The sequence below is a fragment of the Diabrotica virgifera genome, chromosome 9, assembly GCF_917563875.1.
Source record: "Diabrotica virgifera virgifera chromosome 9, PGI_DIABVI_V3a".
Lineage (NCBI taxonomy): Eukaryota > Metazoa > Arthropoda > Insecta > Coleoptera > Chrysomelidae > Diabrotica > Diabrotica virgifera.
The window spans coordinates 161,297,861-161,317,542 of record NC_065451.1 but is presented as its reverse complement, the minus strand read 5'-3'; positions in this window follow the sequence as shown (position 1 = coordinate 161,317,542).

Here is a 19,682-nt window from a genome sequence, read left to right as displayed (position 1 = left end):
TAAGTAGCAGGTTTGGGTTTGATTTTAACATCAAAAAAACCAAATACATGGTTATAAGCAAAAATAGGATACCAATAGGATGGTCAATTACTAGTTAACCAACAACCTATAACACATATCACCAACTTTTGTTATTTGGGTGCAAACTTAAATGAACAGTGGGACCAATCGACCTAAATTAAGATAAGGATCGAGAAGGCAAGATCAGCTTTCGTCAAAATGAAAATAATCTTTAACAGCCACGATACAAAATTGGAAATAAAAGTTCGTTTATTAAAATGCTACGTATTCTCCGTTCTTTTATATGGCGTGGAGTCATGGACCTTAACTGAAGCATCACTAAAGAGACTGGAAGCATTTGAGATGTGGTGCTATAGACGCATGTTGAGGATTTCCTGGATAGACAGAGTTACCAACGAAGAAGTTCTACAAAGAATGGGTAAAGAGCGCGAACTAGTCGTAACCATAAAACGTCGCAAACTGGAATACCTGGGCCATATAATGCACAATGAACAACGATATGACCTACTTCGGACCATACTTCAAGGTAAAGTGCATGGGAAAAGAGGTCCAGGACAAAGAAGAATATCCTGGCTGCATAACCTGCGAAAATGGTTTAACTTAACCACTACCGGACTTTTCAGGGCAGCAGTCAACAAAGTCAGAATAGCCATGTTAGTGTCCATCCGTAACGGATAGGCACCATAAGAAGAAGAAAAATAGCTGTTTATAATACCACGTTTTTATTATTTATACGAAGCAATACAAAAGAGTATTATAAAAACAAATATTTTTCAAATGAAAATGTCAATTTTATAAACAAAAAGGATTTCCGATGCCGGTAATCGAACTCGAGCCTCCGGGGTGAAAAGTGTGAAAGCCAGGTATCCTATCCACTAGACTAGACCATATCGCCGGTCCGGAAGAAGAATGTCGTAACTGCAAATTTTGTCAATTCCTGTTTATTGCTTAATTAACGTCTAAAATATTGTGTACAGATGATACAAAAGTGACAGAACTGTAACTATGTAACTACAGGGTAGTTGCGTCATTATTGAAATACGCATCATTTTAGACGTTTTAGATGAATAATGACGCAACTGTAAATAAGGTTGAAAATGGGGGGACTAAATTAAGAAAATGAAATATGGAGCAATAGGGATTAAAATAAAAGCCATCGCTGTAAAAATGAACGGCATACTAAATATTTAAAAATCTTTTTTTTATACTGAAAAATTGTAAGATCAAGAGTGACGCAACTGTAGATAGGGTTGAAAATAGGGGGATTAAATTTAGATAATGAAATTCGAACCAATAGGGATGAAACTAAAAGTCATCATTGTACGAATAAACGCCATACCTATGCTCCTGGACGGTCACTCTTAGTCCAGAAAGCCACTGCTCATCCGCTAGGAAAAATATTCCGATTCGGATTTTTTGCACAATCTTACTCAAAAAGGACCCCTTTTAACAAATTTGCGTGTTGCTAGGACCAAAAGTGGGTCAAAAATTTTTTAAAACGTTTTTTTTTGAGTTTTTCCTAAAATTATGTTTTTTGCATCGAACCAAGTTTTTTTAGGTTTTTTGGATCATTTCAAACAGAAAAGGTCTTTGATGACTTTTCTCTGACAGGTTGATAGTTTTTGACATATAAGCGATTAAAAATTTAAAAATTGCGAAATCGGCCATTTTTAACCTTCAGAAACTATGTGAAAAACTGAAAACTTCGATGTTGCCAAGGTAAGAAGATATACTTTGAACATCGGTTGATGAAATCCCGAAGAGTTTTTGCAATACAATATCGAAAACCCTTTTGTTTTTTATTGCCAATCAAGTGCGCTTGATTGGCAACCGTTGCATGTATATGTAACATGCGTAAATATATATATATATATATATATATATATATATATATATATAAATCCTACTATCAATTTGGCATCGATACATTATGCATTTACCATCAATTTGGCATCGTCTTGCAAAGTGGCATCTGTATATCGATGCCACTTTACACTACCTTAATAACTTTTTTCCTGTACTTGTTAGCAGAAGTCTAATCAACTCTGTAGTTAGAGATTTGATTCCTTGATGTTACTTTAATATATCAGCTTTCTTTGTTTATTCCTTACTGACTTATATAAGTTTATTCCATAAAATGTTTGAGTTCAAAATGATGGCACAGTGAAAATATTATATACATTTAGTTCAGTGTTTTACCGTTTTGTCGCTGCCGCTATATACATGAAAACGTATATCCCACTTTCATTATCAATCATTTTGGCATCAGAAATTTGGCATCACTGTTGAATACAATATTATCCACAACGAAAAATAGGCAATTTGAGAATGTATATATTATTTTCATCAACAAATCATTCTGGCATCAAGTTGTTTTCACCCAATTTTGAAAAAATGTGAAAGCTTATAATCCAAGGATGGTACTAAAGGTGAGAAATTTGACCTAAACTATCTGTCCGTCGGTCTGTCCGACCGCGAATATAACTCTTACGTCATTATACCAGGTAGAATGACAAATGAGGTGTCAAATGAAAGCGTATAATCCAAGGATGGTACTAAAGGTGAGATATTTGACTTAAACTTTCTGTCCTTCGGTCTGTCCGACCGCAAATATAACTCCTCCGTCATTATACCAGGTAGAATGACAAATGAGGTGTCAAATGAAAGCTTATAATCCAAGGATGGTACTAAAGGTGAGAAATTTGACTTAGGCTGTCTGTCCGTCGGTCCGACCGACCGCGAATATAGCTCCTCCGTCATTATACCAGGTAGAATGACAAATGAGGTGTCAAATAGAAGCTTATAATCCAAGGATGGTACTAAAGGTGAGACATTTGACTTAGGCTGTCGGTCCGTCCGACCGCGAATATAACTCCTCCGTCATTATACCAGGTAGAATGACAAATGAGGTGTCAAATGAAAGCTTATAACCAAAGATGGTACTAAAGGTGAGAAATTTGACTTAGGCTGTCTGTCCGTCGCGTCGGTCAGTCCGACCCCGAATATAGCTCCTCCGTCATTATACCAGGTAGAATGACAAATGAGATGTCAAATGAAAGCTTATAATCGAAGTATGGTACTAAAGGTGAGACGTCGGTCCGTCCGACCGCGAATATAACTCCTCCGTCATTATACCAGGTAGAATGAAAAATGAGGTGTCAAAAGAAAGCTTATAATCCAAGGATGGTACTAAAAGTGAGAAATTTGACTTAGGCTGTCTGTCCGTCTGTCCGTCCGACCGCGAATATAGCTCCTCCGTCATTATACCAGGTAGAATGACAAATGAGATGTCAAATGAAAGCTTATAATCCAAGGATGGTATTAAAGGTGAGAAATTTAACTTGGGCTGTCTGTCCGTCGGTCCGTCCGACCGCGAATATAACTCCTCTACTATACCAGGTAGAATGACAAAAGAGGTGTCAAATGAAAGCTTATAATCCAAGGATGGTACTAAAGGTGAGAAATTTGACTTACGCTGTCTGACCGTCGGTCCGTCCGACCGCGAATATAGCTCCTCCGTCAATATACCAGGTAGAATGACAAATGAGGTGTCAAATGAAAGCTTATAATCCAAAGATGGTACTAAAGGTGAGAAATTTGACTTAGGCTGTCTGTCCGTCGCGTCGGTCAGTCCGACCCCGAATATAGCTCCTCCGTCATTATACCAGGTAGAATGACAAATGAGATGTCAAATGAAAGCTTATAATCGAAGTATGGTACTAAAGGTGAGACGTCGGTCCGTCCGACCGCGAATATAACTCCTCCGTCATTATACCAGGTAGAATGAAAAATGAGGTGTCAAAAGAAAGCTTATAATCCAAGGATGGTACTAAAAGTGAGAAATTTGACTTAGGCTGTCTGTCCGTTTGTCCGTCCGACCGCGAATATAGCTCCTCCGTCATTATACCAGGTAGAATGACAAATGAGATGTCAAATGAAAGCTTATAATCCAAGGATGGTATTAAAGGTGAGAAATTTGACTTGGGCTGTCTGTCCGTCGGTCCGTCCGACCGCGAATATAACTCCTCTACTATACCAGGTAGAATGACAAAAGAGGTGTCAAATGAAAGCTTATAATCCAAGGATGGTACTAAAGGTGAGAAATTTGACTTACGCTGTCTGACCGTCGGTCCGTCCGACCGCGAATATAGCTCCTCCGTCAATATACCAGGTAGAATGACAAATGAGGTGTCAAATGAAAGCTTATAATCCAAGGATGATACTAAAGGTGAAAAATTTGACCTAGGCTGTCTGTTCGTCGATCCCTCCGACCGCGAGTATAAATCCTCCGTCATTATACCAGGTATAATGGCAAATGAGGTGCCAAATGATAGCTTATAGTTCAAGCATGGTATTAAAGATGAAAAATTTTACCTAGGCTGTCTGTCCGTATGTCTGTCCATCCGCGAATACAACTCCTCCGTTATTAATACAGATAGAATGACAAATCGGGTGTCGAATGAAAGCTTTTAACTTAAGGATGGTATTATTAAAGATGAGAAATTTGACGTCGGAGTTCCGGTTTTAGAGTTGCAACCGTAAGTATTTACTATTTTAAAGTTGCCGAAAGAGAATAAGTGATATATTATTCAACGTGGCTTAGCAAGATGAGAACAAATGTAAAATTTTGGTTTTTACGTAATTTCCGCTTAAAAAGTTATAACCGGAAATGCCATTATTCGCGGTGTGCAAGTACTTGGAACGGATACGAGAAACGATCGTGCGCGAATAGCGGAGAAATATTGCAACTTTCTTAAATAATTCATATTGTCCATTGAAATTGTCAAATTGACGTACATTTCATACCTACTGTCATTGAAGAAGAAAAATTATATGTTGCTCTGCAATATTGATATTATATGCAATTATTATATGAAGGCAAATTAAATTAATTGTATTTTGCTTGCAGTACTGCATTTTAATAACTAATTTTATTTACTACATACAATTGTTTACGTTTTAATAACATAACCTGAATCTTATTTTTTCTTCTTATTATTTTTTTGGATTATGGCCTTGACAATTATCCAGTAACCAGGACTAATATAATTGGCCAATATAATTAAAAGTGCGAATAAAGTTGCAGAGCGTAGAAACCAGGTGTCGTTTTGCCGAACTTGCACGGTCCCAATAGACTCAGAAATAGTATACGAACACATAAATCGAAGCGTATTGAAAGGTTTGAATCTTTAGAGTTATTTCTGTGTAAACAGTTTAGTAAAAATGACTCAAAATTAGTAAATTTGTATATCAATCCACGCAAAGTTACACGAAGAATTCAAATATCGACTTCCAATTCTACTTTCGATTACTTTGGGTGAAAACCTAGGACTTACGAAGTCCAATTACTTGTTTTCTTTAAAAATAAGACATGTCATAAATATGCCTTAGGCATCATAGAAGACAATGACACAGAAAAATCAAACAAGCAGCAGGTCAAAAGGGCCTTAGTTATGTATCTTCGGTCCTATTGGTTCAATCGTGACGTACAGCGCCTGAAACGATGGGATTTAACTGGCAGAATACGATGGTGTAGACAAATGAAAATGACGGCATGTAATAACACTTTAAAATTGTAGAAATAAAATGGATTAACGCACATGGTATGACATATTATGTGAGAGTATTTAACAAATAGAATACGATTACATACGTCCAGTTTTTGACAAGCGACTTCTCTACATATGATAAACGCGAAAGGGCCCCAACGTTCACTGTTCGACATAGGCCTCCCGTTCACTGCATATACCCACTGCTTTCTGACGCTGTGACTTAAGAGGATAGGATTTAACGAATAAAACGACAAAGAAGACTAAACAAGGCAGATCACGGGAAAAACACAACTGTCCGTTTTATACTCCACAGGGAAGCATCAAATATTCAACGTAAGGATATATTATAGTATAACGGTATGATAAATCTTTTTCTTTTTTTTTTTTTCATTTAGTGCATTCCGTACGTTTTTTAAACATAATCAGGAGAAGTTGTTGAATTTCTGAAGTCTATAAAAGAATTTCTTAACAAACCTTTTTTTAATTGTGTTATGGATTATTTTTAAGAATGTGTTTAAAAGGTAGCTCACAGGCTTATTGTTCAATGGTCTTATCACTTTTAAACGCCTGTCTTTTTTGTAGGACTATTAATTGTGATTTCAAACATTCTAGCGGGACAATGTCTTTTGTGTAACTGAAATAAATATTGTTATCCATTTAATTTTTTTCCTCAATTAATTGAATGCCTCCTACTGGTGTTTGGTCTAAGCTTACCGCTTTTCCCCATTTAAGCTAAACTGCTCGTCAAAAGTTAGGGATATAGAAAATTATGCTCATTTTCATAGCTAATTTTTTCGAGAACAGATTAACGGATTCCACTAATTTTTTTTAATATTTTAGATTTTTCGTTAGTATTTACACAGTTGTGCAAAAGTTTACCCAAACTTTTTTTTGTACTTTTACCGAGTGGTATAAGTACAAAAAAGAAGTTTGAGTAAACCTCTTGTTAGGTATTAGTTACGTATCTTCACTCCCATTGGTCCAAACGTGTCGTACGGCGGCTCAAATGATAGGAATCAGTCAACAGAATACAATGACACAGAAAAATCAATTACAGTAAAATATTGAAAGGGCCTTAGTTACGTATATTCGCTGCTATTTTTCCAATCATGACGTACGGTGGCTAAAATGGTAGGAATTAACCAACAGAATACAATGACACCCAAATCCGGTGTCGGAAAGCTGGTCGAGAACACTTCGTCGACGGAAAATTGGTCGACAACAGTTGGTCGACAAACAGTTGGTCGAATGCACAATTCATCGAATGGACAATTCATCGACGAACATTTGATCGAATGGAATTTTCGTCGACAAACTGTTATTTATCTTTAGGATAAAGGGATTAATGGTGACAAACGACGGGTAACTGGAATATTGTATTATATATTTTTTTTTTGGGTTTTGTTAATTTTGTACCTAAATCTTACCGGAGGTATTGCGCCTTTTATAAATGTGTAGTTGTGAATTAAGTTTTTGATAATAAAATCAAGAGGGTAAGAATCGCTTTACTTTTAAACTCTTCACTTTTGGCGCATCATGGACGGCTCGTTTTTAAAAGAATCGTTTTAATTTTTTTTTGTATAAACATGCTCTTTCATTCGTTTAAATGTTGCTTTTCAAATTTTCTAATATTTATAAACAAAGCCCCGGTGAATTTTTGAAAAAAGTGGCTAACTCGGGTTTTAAGGGTTGTAGGGCATTAAATTTTTGTTTCAGTTTCTATAAGAATACCAACATGTCGAATAAAAAAAATTAACTTCCTACGTGTTGTTGTTCTGAAGCTATTTTCTTGTGGCATTTTTGGAATTAACTAGTTTTGATGGGAAATAAGCCACAATTTTACTAAAAAAACTGATTTTATTAACGTTTCGACGCTCAAATCGGGTGTCGTTGTCAAAATAAAACCATTTTTTTTAGTAAAATTGTGGCTTATTTCCCATCAAAATTAGTTAATTCCCACATGTTAATGCGGTTGTTATTTTAATTGTTTATTCGCGAACTCAATCGACTATAGGTGGCAGTGCAGTTGCATGAAAATGGCCGATGTAATTGGGATAATGCATTTTGATATAATTAATATTTTTATTGATGTAATTAATTAATATAAATAAATCATTCATTAAATGAACACACCAGACAAGCATTCAATCGACATTGATATATAGGTTAACGGATGTTTTGTTTAAATCTTCATCCCAATTCCTCTAGTTCAAAATAAGCGGCAGCACCCTCGCTTGAGTTCGCGAATAAGCTTAAAATAACACTACTTTTTCAAAATTATTTTATAATTATTTATAATATTTATTATAAACTTTTTATTCAAGACTTGATCTAATTTGATAAATTGAACCTTTCTCTTTGGTTTGATGTCTTTAGAATTTATGTTGACCTAATAGTTTATGCATAATAACGCTGTAGATAGAAGCTTTTTGGGATAAACAATTTCAATTTTGCAATAACTATTAGGTAAAACTTCTTGAAATTTTAACGGCTGAATACTTCTAATATTGTTCCTTTACTTACGCGAAAATAAAGCTTTTAGTGTATTTTTAGAAAAGTTATTAATTATTTTCAAAAAATCGACTTTTGAAGCTATTTTCCCAATAACTAAGCAACAAATTAACAAAAAGAACTTTCCAAACACTCATTTTAAAGAATTTTCTATGCTCTTCAGTAAAATTGTATCACCTTTCCATACAGCATACCGGTCTCCACCTTTAATATTTACAATCAAATAGCGATCTTTAATTGTTTATATATTGTTTATAAGTTAAAAAGTACGTTTGATTTTTTGCATAATTTTTATATTGGATACTGTTGTAACTAAATTTACCCTAATGCCATAAGCAGTTCTTAGATACCTGTATCAACGGATGTCACGAAAGAGGCCATTTATTTGCTAATTTCTCTGGTCTATCACACCCTTTCTTATCTGTGTTTACAATCCAAATCATTAAGCCACATAAAGAGGTAGGGCAATAAACTCACTATAGCTATAGAAATGCTTTTACTACAAAATTTTAAAAGATAAGAGTTATAACGGAACAAGTATGCATACCTGCATTTTAAGACCCAGGTAGATTTTTGGGGATGACACAATGACACTAAAAGATGGCTTTGCCGATGATTGCATTCAATTGAGATGGTAAGTAGGTATGAATCACCTCTAGTTATATTTTAATGGCTTTGTAATTTAACTTCATGGGGTACGAAAGAATTAAGAAACTTTTAAGAATTTGAAAAAACATAGTTTTTGGGGGGTTTAGGTGTTTTACACAATTTTTGAATATCCCTAAAAACTCAGTTATTTCAAATTATATATACGTAACCTATAAAAAACCTTGAGTTAGTCTATTTTGAAGTATATAAAATGGAGAAAATCCCAAAAAACTACCGAAAAAACCAGTTTTCCGGATTTTTGAAGATGGCGCACCTTACGAATAAATCTGAAAAAAGTCAGAAATACAGATTTTGATAAAATTCACAAAACGCAAAAAAATTAGACATGCAGCCATCGCCAAAAAAAGTTATACGTACCTATTAAAAAAACAAAAAACATTGAGGTTATGTACACGCGACCTTCGGGTCCATAAAAATATATGTTTTGTAAAAGCCTCAGCTGTGCGTGTGAATTTTTTGTAATTTATAATTTAATTGCAAACCAACTTAAAAAAAAATAAAATCGAAAAATTGACATTTTTTGATGTGGGGAAAGGGGAAGGGGGTGGTGGGCTAAAATTGCGGTGATTCTTAATTTTTTTAATCACATAGAACGTAAAAAAATAAAAAAAAATATTCAGGCTGTATCGACTTCAAAATAATACAGCATCATGCCAAAAGGGCCTTAGTTATGTATGTTCGGCCCTATTGATCCAATCGTGACGTACGTCGGCTGAAATGATAGGAACTAACCAATAGCATACAATGACATAGAGAAATCAAATACAGCCTCATGTCAAAAAGAATAGAATAAACAAAAATTTCTTTTGAATTAAATATTTGAAATAAAAAATCACACTAAATTTTCTTTTTTTTTCACCCTTTCACTTATCAATATAAACATAAAAGTTTTTAGAGAGTTTCGCCCTCGGTTATAATGTAATCTTTCATTCTGCGTTTAAATTTTTCCAAAATTCTTATTAGTTTTCTCAGGATTCGAATAAACTGAATGCATTTAAATAGCATTGGTCATAATTTTGCGCCTACTCCCTCAAGGCTTAAAAAATGTAACATTTCAAAGGAATGGAGATATTTCAAAGATTCGCTGAGACTATAATTTTTATCTAATATACATATATCTGTAGTCCATCCACTCACGGTAAATATTGCAAAACCTCCGAATTTTAAACAACCGCTTGGATTGACATGAAATTGGGTATGCACATAGCTGACAGGTCAAAGAAAAAGTGATATTGTGCCGACGTGTGCTTTTGCCTTGGGAGTTAGTACAACCACTTTTATAATGTGAAAAGACATACATTCAAAATAAGTCCTAAAGTGGATAAACTGAGTAATTCTAAGCTAGTTTTTGTTCTATAGATTTTTTCTTAACATACTGTTTGAGTTATTTGCAAGTGAATATATTATGTTCGTTTTTCAACAAAAAAGTCACGTTTTTAGACGGTTTTAGAAAAAAACTCAAAAAGTATTTTAACGAAAAATATTCTTAGCAAAAATATAGCGTATAAAAAAGTGAAAACAATGGTGTATGTATGAAGTCTGTAGACCCTGTAAAAGTAGAGTTGTAGTTAAGAGGAAACAGTAGCGATCAACAGGTAGCGAAAACGCGTTCCAAGATTGCGGCTGTAATTTTGAATATTTTTTCGAGATATTTGGCACACGTATTCGTAATATAATAAAGAATGGCGGTACAGAGCCCAATTTGAAAAATATATGAATATGTGGAAATTACTCTGTAATTAAATACAATATTTAAAAAACGAGCCTGTACCGCCATTAAGAAGAACAAAAAAATACACTTTCTTCAAATGAACTTTTTTATCCGATGCCTAGATTTTGTGTCATTTTGGAACTACTAAAATTTTGTATTTCATTAGTAGTTCCAAAATGACACAAAATCTAGGCATCGGATAAAAAGTTTATTTGAAGAAAGTGTATTTTTTTGTTCTTCTTAATGGCGGTACAGGCTCGTTTTTTTAATATTATATTTAATTACAGAGTAATTTCCACATATTAATATATTTTTCAAATTCGGCTCTGTACCGCCATTCTTTATTATATTACGAATACGTGTGCCAAATATCTCGAAAAAATATTCAAAATTACAGCCGCAATCTTGGAACGCGTTTTGGCTACCTGTTGATCGCTACTGTATCACCTTAATGAAAAGCAGGTTCTACTTCGTCAAAATACAAATCGAATATTTTAACATGAAATAACCATAAAACGAAGCACTTTTCGGGAAAAACTCATGACTTACAACTGTTATAAAATGTCTAAAAAGTTTTATTTGTATTTTTATAAACGTTTCTAGCATCAAAAGTTAGTTAGCATCAAAATGAAGTCTCTTTTTTGTTAAAAAAATGTAAAAATCACCGCCTAATTTACTTATGTATTGTTTATGTGATATGTACATTTTTTACTCTTTGAGATATTTAGTATCACTAATGTTTAAGTTATTTTAAACCAAGGCATTTTTTTTCAAAATTAAAATTTTTTTATTTTAAAACCAATTTTTTTTAATAAGCATTTCTTGCCAATAAATCTTATAGATCATATAAACAGTATAATATAAGTAAATTAACTAGGGCGGTAACTATTAATTTCATATGGAATGCTAATTAGGTGGTGATTTTCACGATTTCTTTTAGCAAAAAAAGGGACATATTTTATTTAAAGCGTAACTTACTTTTGATGCTGATGGTGATAGAATAGATACTTTTTAAATAACAAAAATAAAACTTTTTTAAACACTTTAAAAAATTTGTGGCGAGTTTTCCCCGAAAAGTGCGTTATTTTTTGGATATTTTACGTTGAACTAGTCGATTTGGAATTCGACGAATAAGAACCAGCTGTTGTTCAGCTCCAACTCTGTTTTTATTGTGTGTCCAGACTTCATACATACATAATTTTTTTTACTGTTTTATAAGCTTTATATTTGCTAAGAATAGTTTTTTCGATCAAATACTTACTTTTTGATTTATTTACGAAAAACCATCTAAAAACAAAAAATACAAGGAATTTAATTAGTTTATCCACTTACGGACATATTTTTACCTATATTTTTTCACACTCGAGAAGGGGGTGGTACTCATCCCCAGAAAAAAGCACACACTGGCACAATATCACTTTTTTCTTTGACATGTTAGCTATGCTTATGTCAAATTTCATGCCAATCCAAGCGATTTTGTAAAATCCAAAAACAGTGAGTAAATTGTCCAATGATATCTTTAAAAAAGACTAGTGCATTTTACAAAAACTTAGGTCAATAAATAATATGAAAACAGCGGAATATCAACCAATGTTGAATGTTTTTACAAAGTATTGTTTATTTTTCGCTACTCGAAGGGGACAACTATTAAACTGGTTTCTTCCACTTCCAGACAATTTTTTAACCGCATATGACATCAAAACCAGAATTAAAAAAATTCGGTTTCGACCTCTTAATACACGTAAATTGATCAAGTATATTTTTCTGTGACTATGTGTGTCACTTCCGGGTACACCATTTTAACCGGAAGTGGTGTAAAACTAAAAAAAGTATTTCTTTGTTCTCATTTTTCTAATGCGCGTCAAATTTCTAATCGCTAGTACCATCTATGGGTTATAATCTTTCATTCAACCTCTGTGATTATATCTGACAGACGGACGGACAGACAGGCATAAAACCGGACAGGCATAAATATTTGTTCTCGTCTTTCTAAGGCGCGTCGAGTAATACATAGTTTGTACTATTTCTGCGAATTTAGAACAATACTTCGGGTTGCAACTCTTTATCCTGAAGTCGGAGGCCAAATTTCTCACCTTTAGTACCATCTTTGGGTTATAAGCTTTCATTCCACATCTAATTTGTCATGTTTTAACCCGGCATCCGACAGGTGAACTTTTTTGCCACTAACAGACAGGTGGGATGTGACAAACCCCAGCATTGAAAGAGTTAAAGAATCTCAAAAAATATCTCTACGTTTAGATTAGTTAACAGAAACAGTAAAGATGCAGTAGAAATAAACAAACCAAGACACGTTAAATGATACTAGGAGCACTCCCGAATCATAATTTACAATGTGTAAACTTTGGAAATCATGACTTGGAATTTACAATGTATATACTGATGTGATCTTGATTATTGATATGAGATAATATTCTTATATGTCACTTAATTTAATCAATGTATTAATACTAATCTAATTAATTAACCAGATCACATATCAATATGTTTTCAATCTCAGGGCGAATTATAAATTAATTACTTACTTTCGTGGCTTCTGAATATTTCTTAATGGTTCCTAATCGGGATAGAAAAGAAAAGAGTAAAAAAAATACAAATATGGGTTACAATTATAATCAAAATATTTTTTATTTTATTCAAAAGGCAATCAATGCTTAATATTTGCTATTTCTTATTATTCTTAAACATAACATTTACAACTGGGAATTTTATTTCCTTTTGGTTTTCTATTGAAAGTTTTTATTAACATTTAACTATTAGGAGTTATTAGGGACAACTCTATTTAAGTTTGATGAAGCTTTTCTGATATTATTGATTATGTTATTCAATTTTTTATGTGGAATTTAATACGAAAAACCCATACATTCATGTCCAAACAAATGAGACTGACCTTTTCCTGGTGAACTGAAAATGTCCTCACACAAAACCCTTTCCTGCTATCCTTGGCTGCGATCAAACCTCGTCCTGGCTTCCAGTGATGTTCTCCTTTGAAAAACTAGCTCGAATAGCTCTCGTTCCTGCTTTTGTCGTGATGCTGTGTTCTACCTTTTTCGAAACTGCTATCAGCTACCGGGACACTCTGGGCTCAAGGAGGTTCTTTTACTCTCGACCTGGCCTACTTCTCGTTCCACGATAGATACTCCACACTCACGGAACTACCGGCTTTCTCACTCCTCGAACACTACCGTCTACTACTCGACTTCACTTCTCGACAACTCAAAACATTCTGATCCCACTTTGTCATTCATTCACCTACTTTCTCAATATCCCTTCCAGATTCACAAATCAACCTTCCACCACCAACTCTCATTCTCAGTATTCCTCAAAAACCAATTTTTAATCTTTCTAAATATGCTTAATGGATTTCAAAAGAAAATATTTAATTCCCATTCTAAAATCACTTTCTACTATTTACAAATTTTAATGACCTATTCTCTCTTTCAAATGAGTCTTATTTAGCATAGGCTAATGATCGAAACCTTCCGCGAAAAACGATAATGAACTATCATCTATTTCACTGAGTTTTATTTAGCATAGGCTAATGATCGACCTTCCGAGAAGAACGATAATGGTACGCGTCATTCACTTTGTTTATTTTAAGCGCACTGTCCCGAGTTCCGTCTAATCACTTCTTAAAATTAAATATAACAATTTGTTGTATACAGGGTGTTCTAAATTTATATGCCCGTGGTTGAGAAAATTGAAAATATTTTATATTAAATTGAATCCTGTTTACAACCATCAAAATTTAATTTTCATATCAAATAGAAATATAACAATACATTGTAAATAATTATGATTCGGGAGTGCTCCTAGTAGCATTTAACGTGTCTTGGTTTGTTTATTTCTACTGAATCTGGATTTTAAATTTAGTATAAATTTCTACGTATTATGACTGTTTCTTGTTGAGAATAAAGAAAAAACTTCACCAATTATGGTTTCATTTCGAAAACAACGCACACATCTTATGGAAAATATAATGTCACTCAAATTCAATAAAATTTATACGAATAGATCCGTTTTAATTTACCGATCAAATCTTATCATTGCGCCAACTCTCTATTTTCAAAAATAAGAGCAGAAATTGATACAAATAAATCTGAAATCAAATGGGTAGGTACATAAGTTAGAGAGAGAAAAAATATTTTAAACTACCCAGATTTTCGGTACTCCATAAATCAGCGGATTAGTTTCACTAATCCGCTTAGGCCCAGCGGGATTTAAGCTCTTATGAATAGCACTCGGAGCAATAATGATTGTAACTTTAACACTTTTAACACTTTATGGACTCCAAAAATGTGATTTCGATAAACTTTAATTGCAATTTGCGCCGTAATTAATCATAATTAAGAGTTGGCGCAATGATAAGATTTGATCGGTAAATTAAAACGGATCTATTCGTATAAATTTTATTGAATTTGAGTGACATTATATTTTCCATAAGATGTGTGCGTTGTCCGTATTATGACTGTTTCTTGTTGAGAATAAAGAAAAAACTTTACCAATTATGGTTTCATTTCGAAAACAACATAAGTCCACAAACTTTAAAACATAATATCAAAAAAATAAGCAACATTTAAACTTTTTTGGTCTTTCAGATATAGGTCTGGATCCCGCGTATGAAAAAAAAGTTGATTAATAGCAAGCTGAAAATTTGTTAATAGCTTAAGGGTGTCTAGTCGGATAAACTTTGATATATGGGAACACTGGAACAGGGGCAGTTTTAATTTTGGAACAGGTTAAAAATTTGAAACGGTCACACCACGAAAACGGCACATGTATTTTGTCCGACAGAACAGACTTAAACTCTTCGAACAGAGATTAAACTCTCATGCAAAAATTAGACTGCTATTTATCACCAAATGGGCCTTTTAATGAGTAGAGCATGTAGAATATGTCAAATGACAGGAATTATGACAGGTGATAAATAGCAGTCTAATTTTTGCATGAGAGTTTAATCTCTATTCGGAGAGTTTAAGTCTGTTATGTCGGACAAAATAAATGTGCCGTTTTCGTGGTGTGACCGTTCCAAATTTTCAACCTGTTTCACAATTAAAACTGCCCCTGTTCCAGTGTTCCCATATATAAAAGTTTATCCGACTAAACACCCTTAAGCTATTAACAAATTTTCAGCTTGCTATTAATCAACTTTTTTTTCATACGCGGGATCCAGACCTAATAGATGCATTTATAACCCATAATACTTATATAAAATATAGTATTACTATCAGAATCTCTAACTACTAATGGAAAGATTTTTACGTTTCCTGAAAAATTTACACATTGTAACATACAGTGCTTCCATAAAGTAACGCATAATTTCATTATTTCGTAAACCGGCGACTTTAAGGAAAATTTTCGAAACAGGTCGATTTTTATTTTTAAATTACAATTTTTTGGCATATTACATATCATACTAGTGATGTCATCCATCTGGGCTTGATAACGTAATCGATGAATTTTTTAAATGAGAATAGGGGTCATGTGATAGCTCATTTGAAAGGGTATTTAATTCTCTATTTACTAATACAAACAATAACATAATTATATATACAGGGTGTCCAAAAAGAATTCTTTAATTAAATTAATTGAGACAAAAAGAAAAATGTATGTAACTTATTTAATTCAAAATTCGTTTTACTTTTGTCAGAAAATTAAATGTTAGAGCTGCCATCCACCTGCCTCTTGGAAGTTTAAGATTACGCTTAAGCGAAAATCAATATTTAGGTTTTAAATAAAACATTTTTATGTTTGCTGGCACCAATAAAATATATTTAGAATTAAACAAATTACATACATTCATCTTTTTATACCAATTAATTTAATTTAAATAACATTTTTTGGACACCCTGTATAAATAATTATATTAACAATTATATTATTGAATAGAGAATTACATACCCTTTCAAATGAGCTATTACATGCCCTTTATTCTTATTTAAAAAAATCAACGATTACGTCATCACGCCCAGATGGATGACGTCACTAGTATGATATGTATGCCAATAAATTGTAATTTAAAAATAAAAATCGACCTGTTTCGGTATTTTTCCTGAAAGTGTCCGGTTTGTGAAATAATGAATTTATGCGTTACTTTATGGACGCACTGTATATTGTTTCGCAATGACCCATTAAATTATTATAAATGCAATTAACCATTGACCATGTCATGAAAATGGCAATATAAAATTAATTTTTCAAATGTCAAACTTTAAAATTTGTTTTTGTTAACAAAAAAATAATTTAAATATCTATTATGAAATTCGTTACAAACAAAATCTGATATTTCAACTAAACGAAACAAAATACACAATAAAAGTGAATTATTAAACTCATTCAGGGACCCGTTCAGACAAAAGAGCCTACAACTGGTTTTTACCTGAGTGCGAGTGGAAGACTTGTAACGTGAAGCGATCGATATTATGTATCTAACTAGGTACTGTCTTTTCCGTAAAAATGTATATCTTGGCAACATCCTGTTGTTGCCAAAGTGATGTTTAAGCAATGTTTTTGACCTACGGGGGTCAAATTGTCGTTATAGTGTAAGGAATAAAATATATAAATAAATCGGATTACTGAAAATCCGACAACGGTGCCAAGCTTAAAGAAGTGTACTAAGCGAACATTCACGGATTATACCTAGAAAATGATAGCATTTCTAGGTGATGCCAAATGACTGCAACGTGAAAAGATGCCAATTTAATAGCGGGATGTATATATATATATATATATATATATATATATATATATATATATATATATACATCCCGCTATCATTATGTCATCTTTTCATGTTGCAGTCATTTGGCATCACCAAGAAATACTATCATTTTCGAATTTTAATTCGTGTATGTTTGTTGAGCGCATTTTTTAACGCCCTGTATCGTTCTCAGTTTTCTAAAATTTTAATTTTAAAAATTTAAATTATATACAAAAATTTTTACACTTCATAACCATTTTGACTTCCACCACATAAAAATGTGTATTTCCCATCATTTTGCCGCTTTTCGACGTTGCCACGAGTTAAAAATACCGATCTTTTGAGGACAGGTAGAAAAGGTCTATTGTAAACTTAGAGGATGGAATATTTTGGTAAAATATTCCATCCTCTCAGATTATAAACTACATAAAAGGTAGGTTCTTTACCTGTTCAGCTGGATTACCAAGCAAGGGTCTAAATATTTTACGAGTTGAATTGTGTTTATTTGATTTCATCTGTTAAATTAAAATTTCTCATACCGACTTAAAATATTTGTTTGAAAAATTCATTTTATATTTTCGTTTAATTTACTTAGGGTTTTTGGTCAGAATTTTGAAGAAACGCTTGGTTTGACATAAAATTTGGGACACGTACCTATAGCTAATATGTTAAAGAAAAAAAGTGATATTGTGCCGATATGTGCTTTTGATCTGGAGGTGAGTTTCGTCGGTTATAGGGTATGAAAACAAATACGTTCAAATAAGTCCGGAATTGGATAAACTGACTAATTCTAAGCAACTTCTATTTTATAGCGTTTTTCACTAAGTCAATACTTTTAGAGATATTTGCGAGTGAATATGTTCATTTTTCAACAAAAAAAAAACGTTTTTATACGGTTTTTCGCAAATAACTCAAAAAGTAGGTACTTTATTGAAAAAAAATTAGCAAATAGTAAATATAGCTTATAAAAAAGTGAAAAAATGGTATATGTGTCAGGTCTGTAGACCCAGTAGAAGCAGAGTTATTGCTAAGCTTTGTTTTAAAACCAAGAGGAGTAGGTAAACTAAATGGCAGATTCACACCCAAGAAAGTCACTAGAAATATCATCAGATAAATCTTCTTTTTTGGTTGATCATATCGGCCTTTGACGGTAATCTTGACTAAAAATCTAAAAATAAAAGGAAGAACGCAGAAAATACAAAAATTGCTGATAAAATAAATAAACTAACCTATGAAATGCCAATAGTGTCAAAATTTGATATGAGTAAAATTGCCTGAGGTTGTACCAATTACAAACAAGGTGTACGGCGCGGGAAATTTGAATGACTCCTCTTGTTTAAAAACAGACTATAGTGAAAAATAAGCTCTTATATCTCAAATTCCAAATCGAATATTTTAACGTGAAATAAAAAAAAATGAAACACTTTTCTGGGAAAACTTATTACAACTTTCTTAAAGTGTTTAAGAAAACGTTTATTTTTATTTTTTTTTTAAGTTTCCAGCAGCAAGAGTAAGCATGTTACGCTCAAAATACAGTTGTTCCTTTTTTTTTGGTTAAAAATATTCTAAAAACTCCCTCTAATTAACAGCCCAAATGGAATTAATCGTTACCACTTCACAAGTAACTTTATGTATTGTTTGTGTTTGTAAGTTTCATCAGTTCAAAGTGCTTATTTGTGGAAAAATTTGGTTTTAAAGTAAATTTTTTTAAATCTTTAATTTTGAAAAAAAGACTTTTGTCAAAATAACTTAAAAATTATTAGTGATACCAAATATCTTAAAGAGTAAAAAATGTAGGTGTTGCTTTTTTAAATATTTGGAATTTTTTGATTTTCTGGAAGACAAAAATTGGTTAAGATATGGCTGTTCAAAATTTGCATATACATACTCGTGACTAGTGATTCGTTCGAGGCCTTTCAACAAAACCCCTTTCAAAAATAAGCATTTTGAACCAATGCAACTTACAGATCATATACAGGGTTTCCCCGAAAATAGTGCGTTCCTTAAAGGTATAGATAGAAAGCACAATGTAGAGCAAAAAAGTCTTATAACATTTTATTCTAAATTCAGCCGTTTGACCAAAAAACGAAAATACATTTTGATATGCAAATTGATACTCAATTAGTAAATAAACAAGGGGTCCCATTAGATTAAATTTCACAGTCACAGGTTCTTCTACGCCATGTTGCCAGGTCATATAAATTTATGAAAATAAAAATTTACTCTTATGGAGAACAACGTAATTTTTGTTGAAACGGTTAACTTTAGGAAAAAATGTTACAACACCTTTTTGTTCTAAATTGTGTATTATATCCACACCTTAAAGGAACGCACTATTTTCGGAGACACCCTGTATAAACAATACATTTATCTAAAGTAACGTGTGAAGCGGTAACAATTAATTTTCATGACTTTCTTTTGCCAAAAAAAAGGGAACGATTTTATTTTCAGCGTAACTTGCTTACTTTTCACGCTAGAAACTGTTTTAAAAACACCAAAA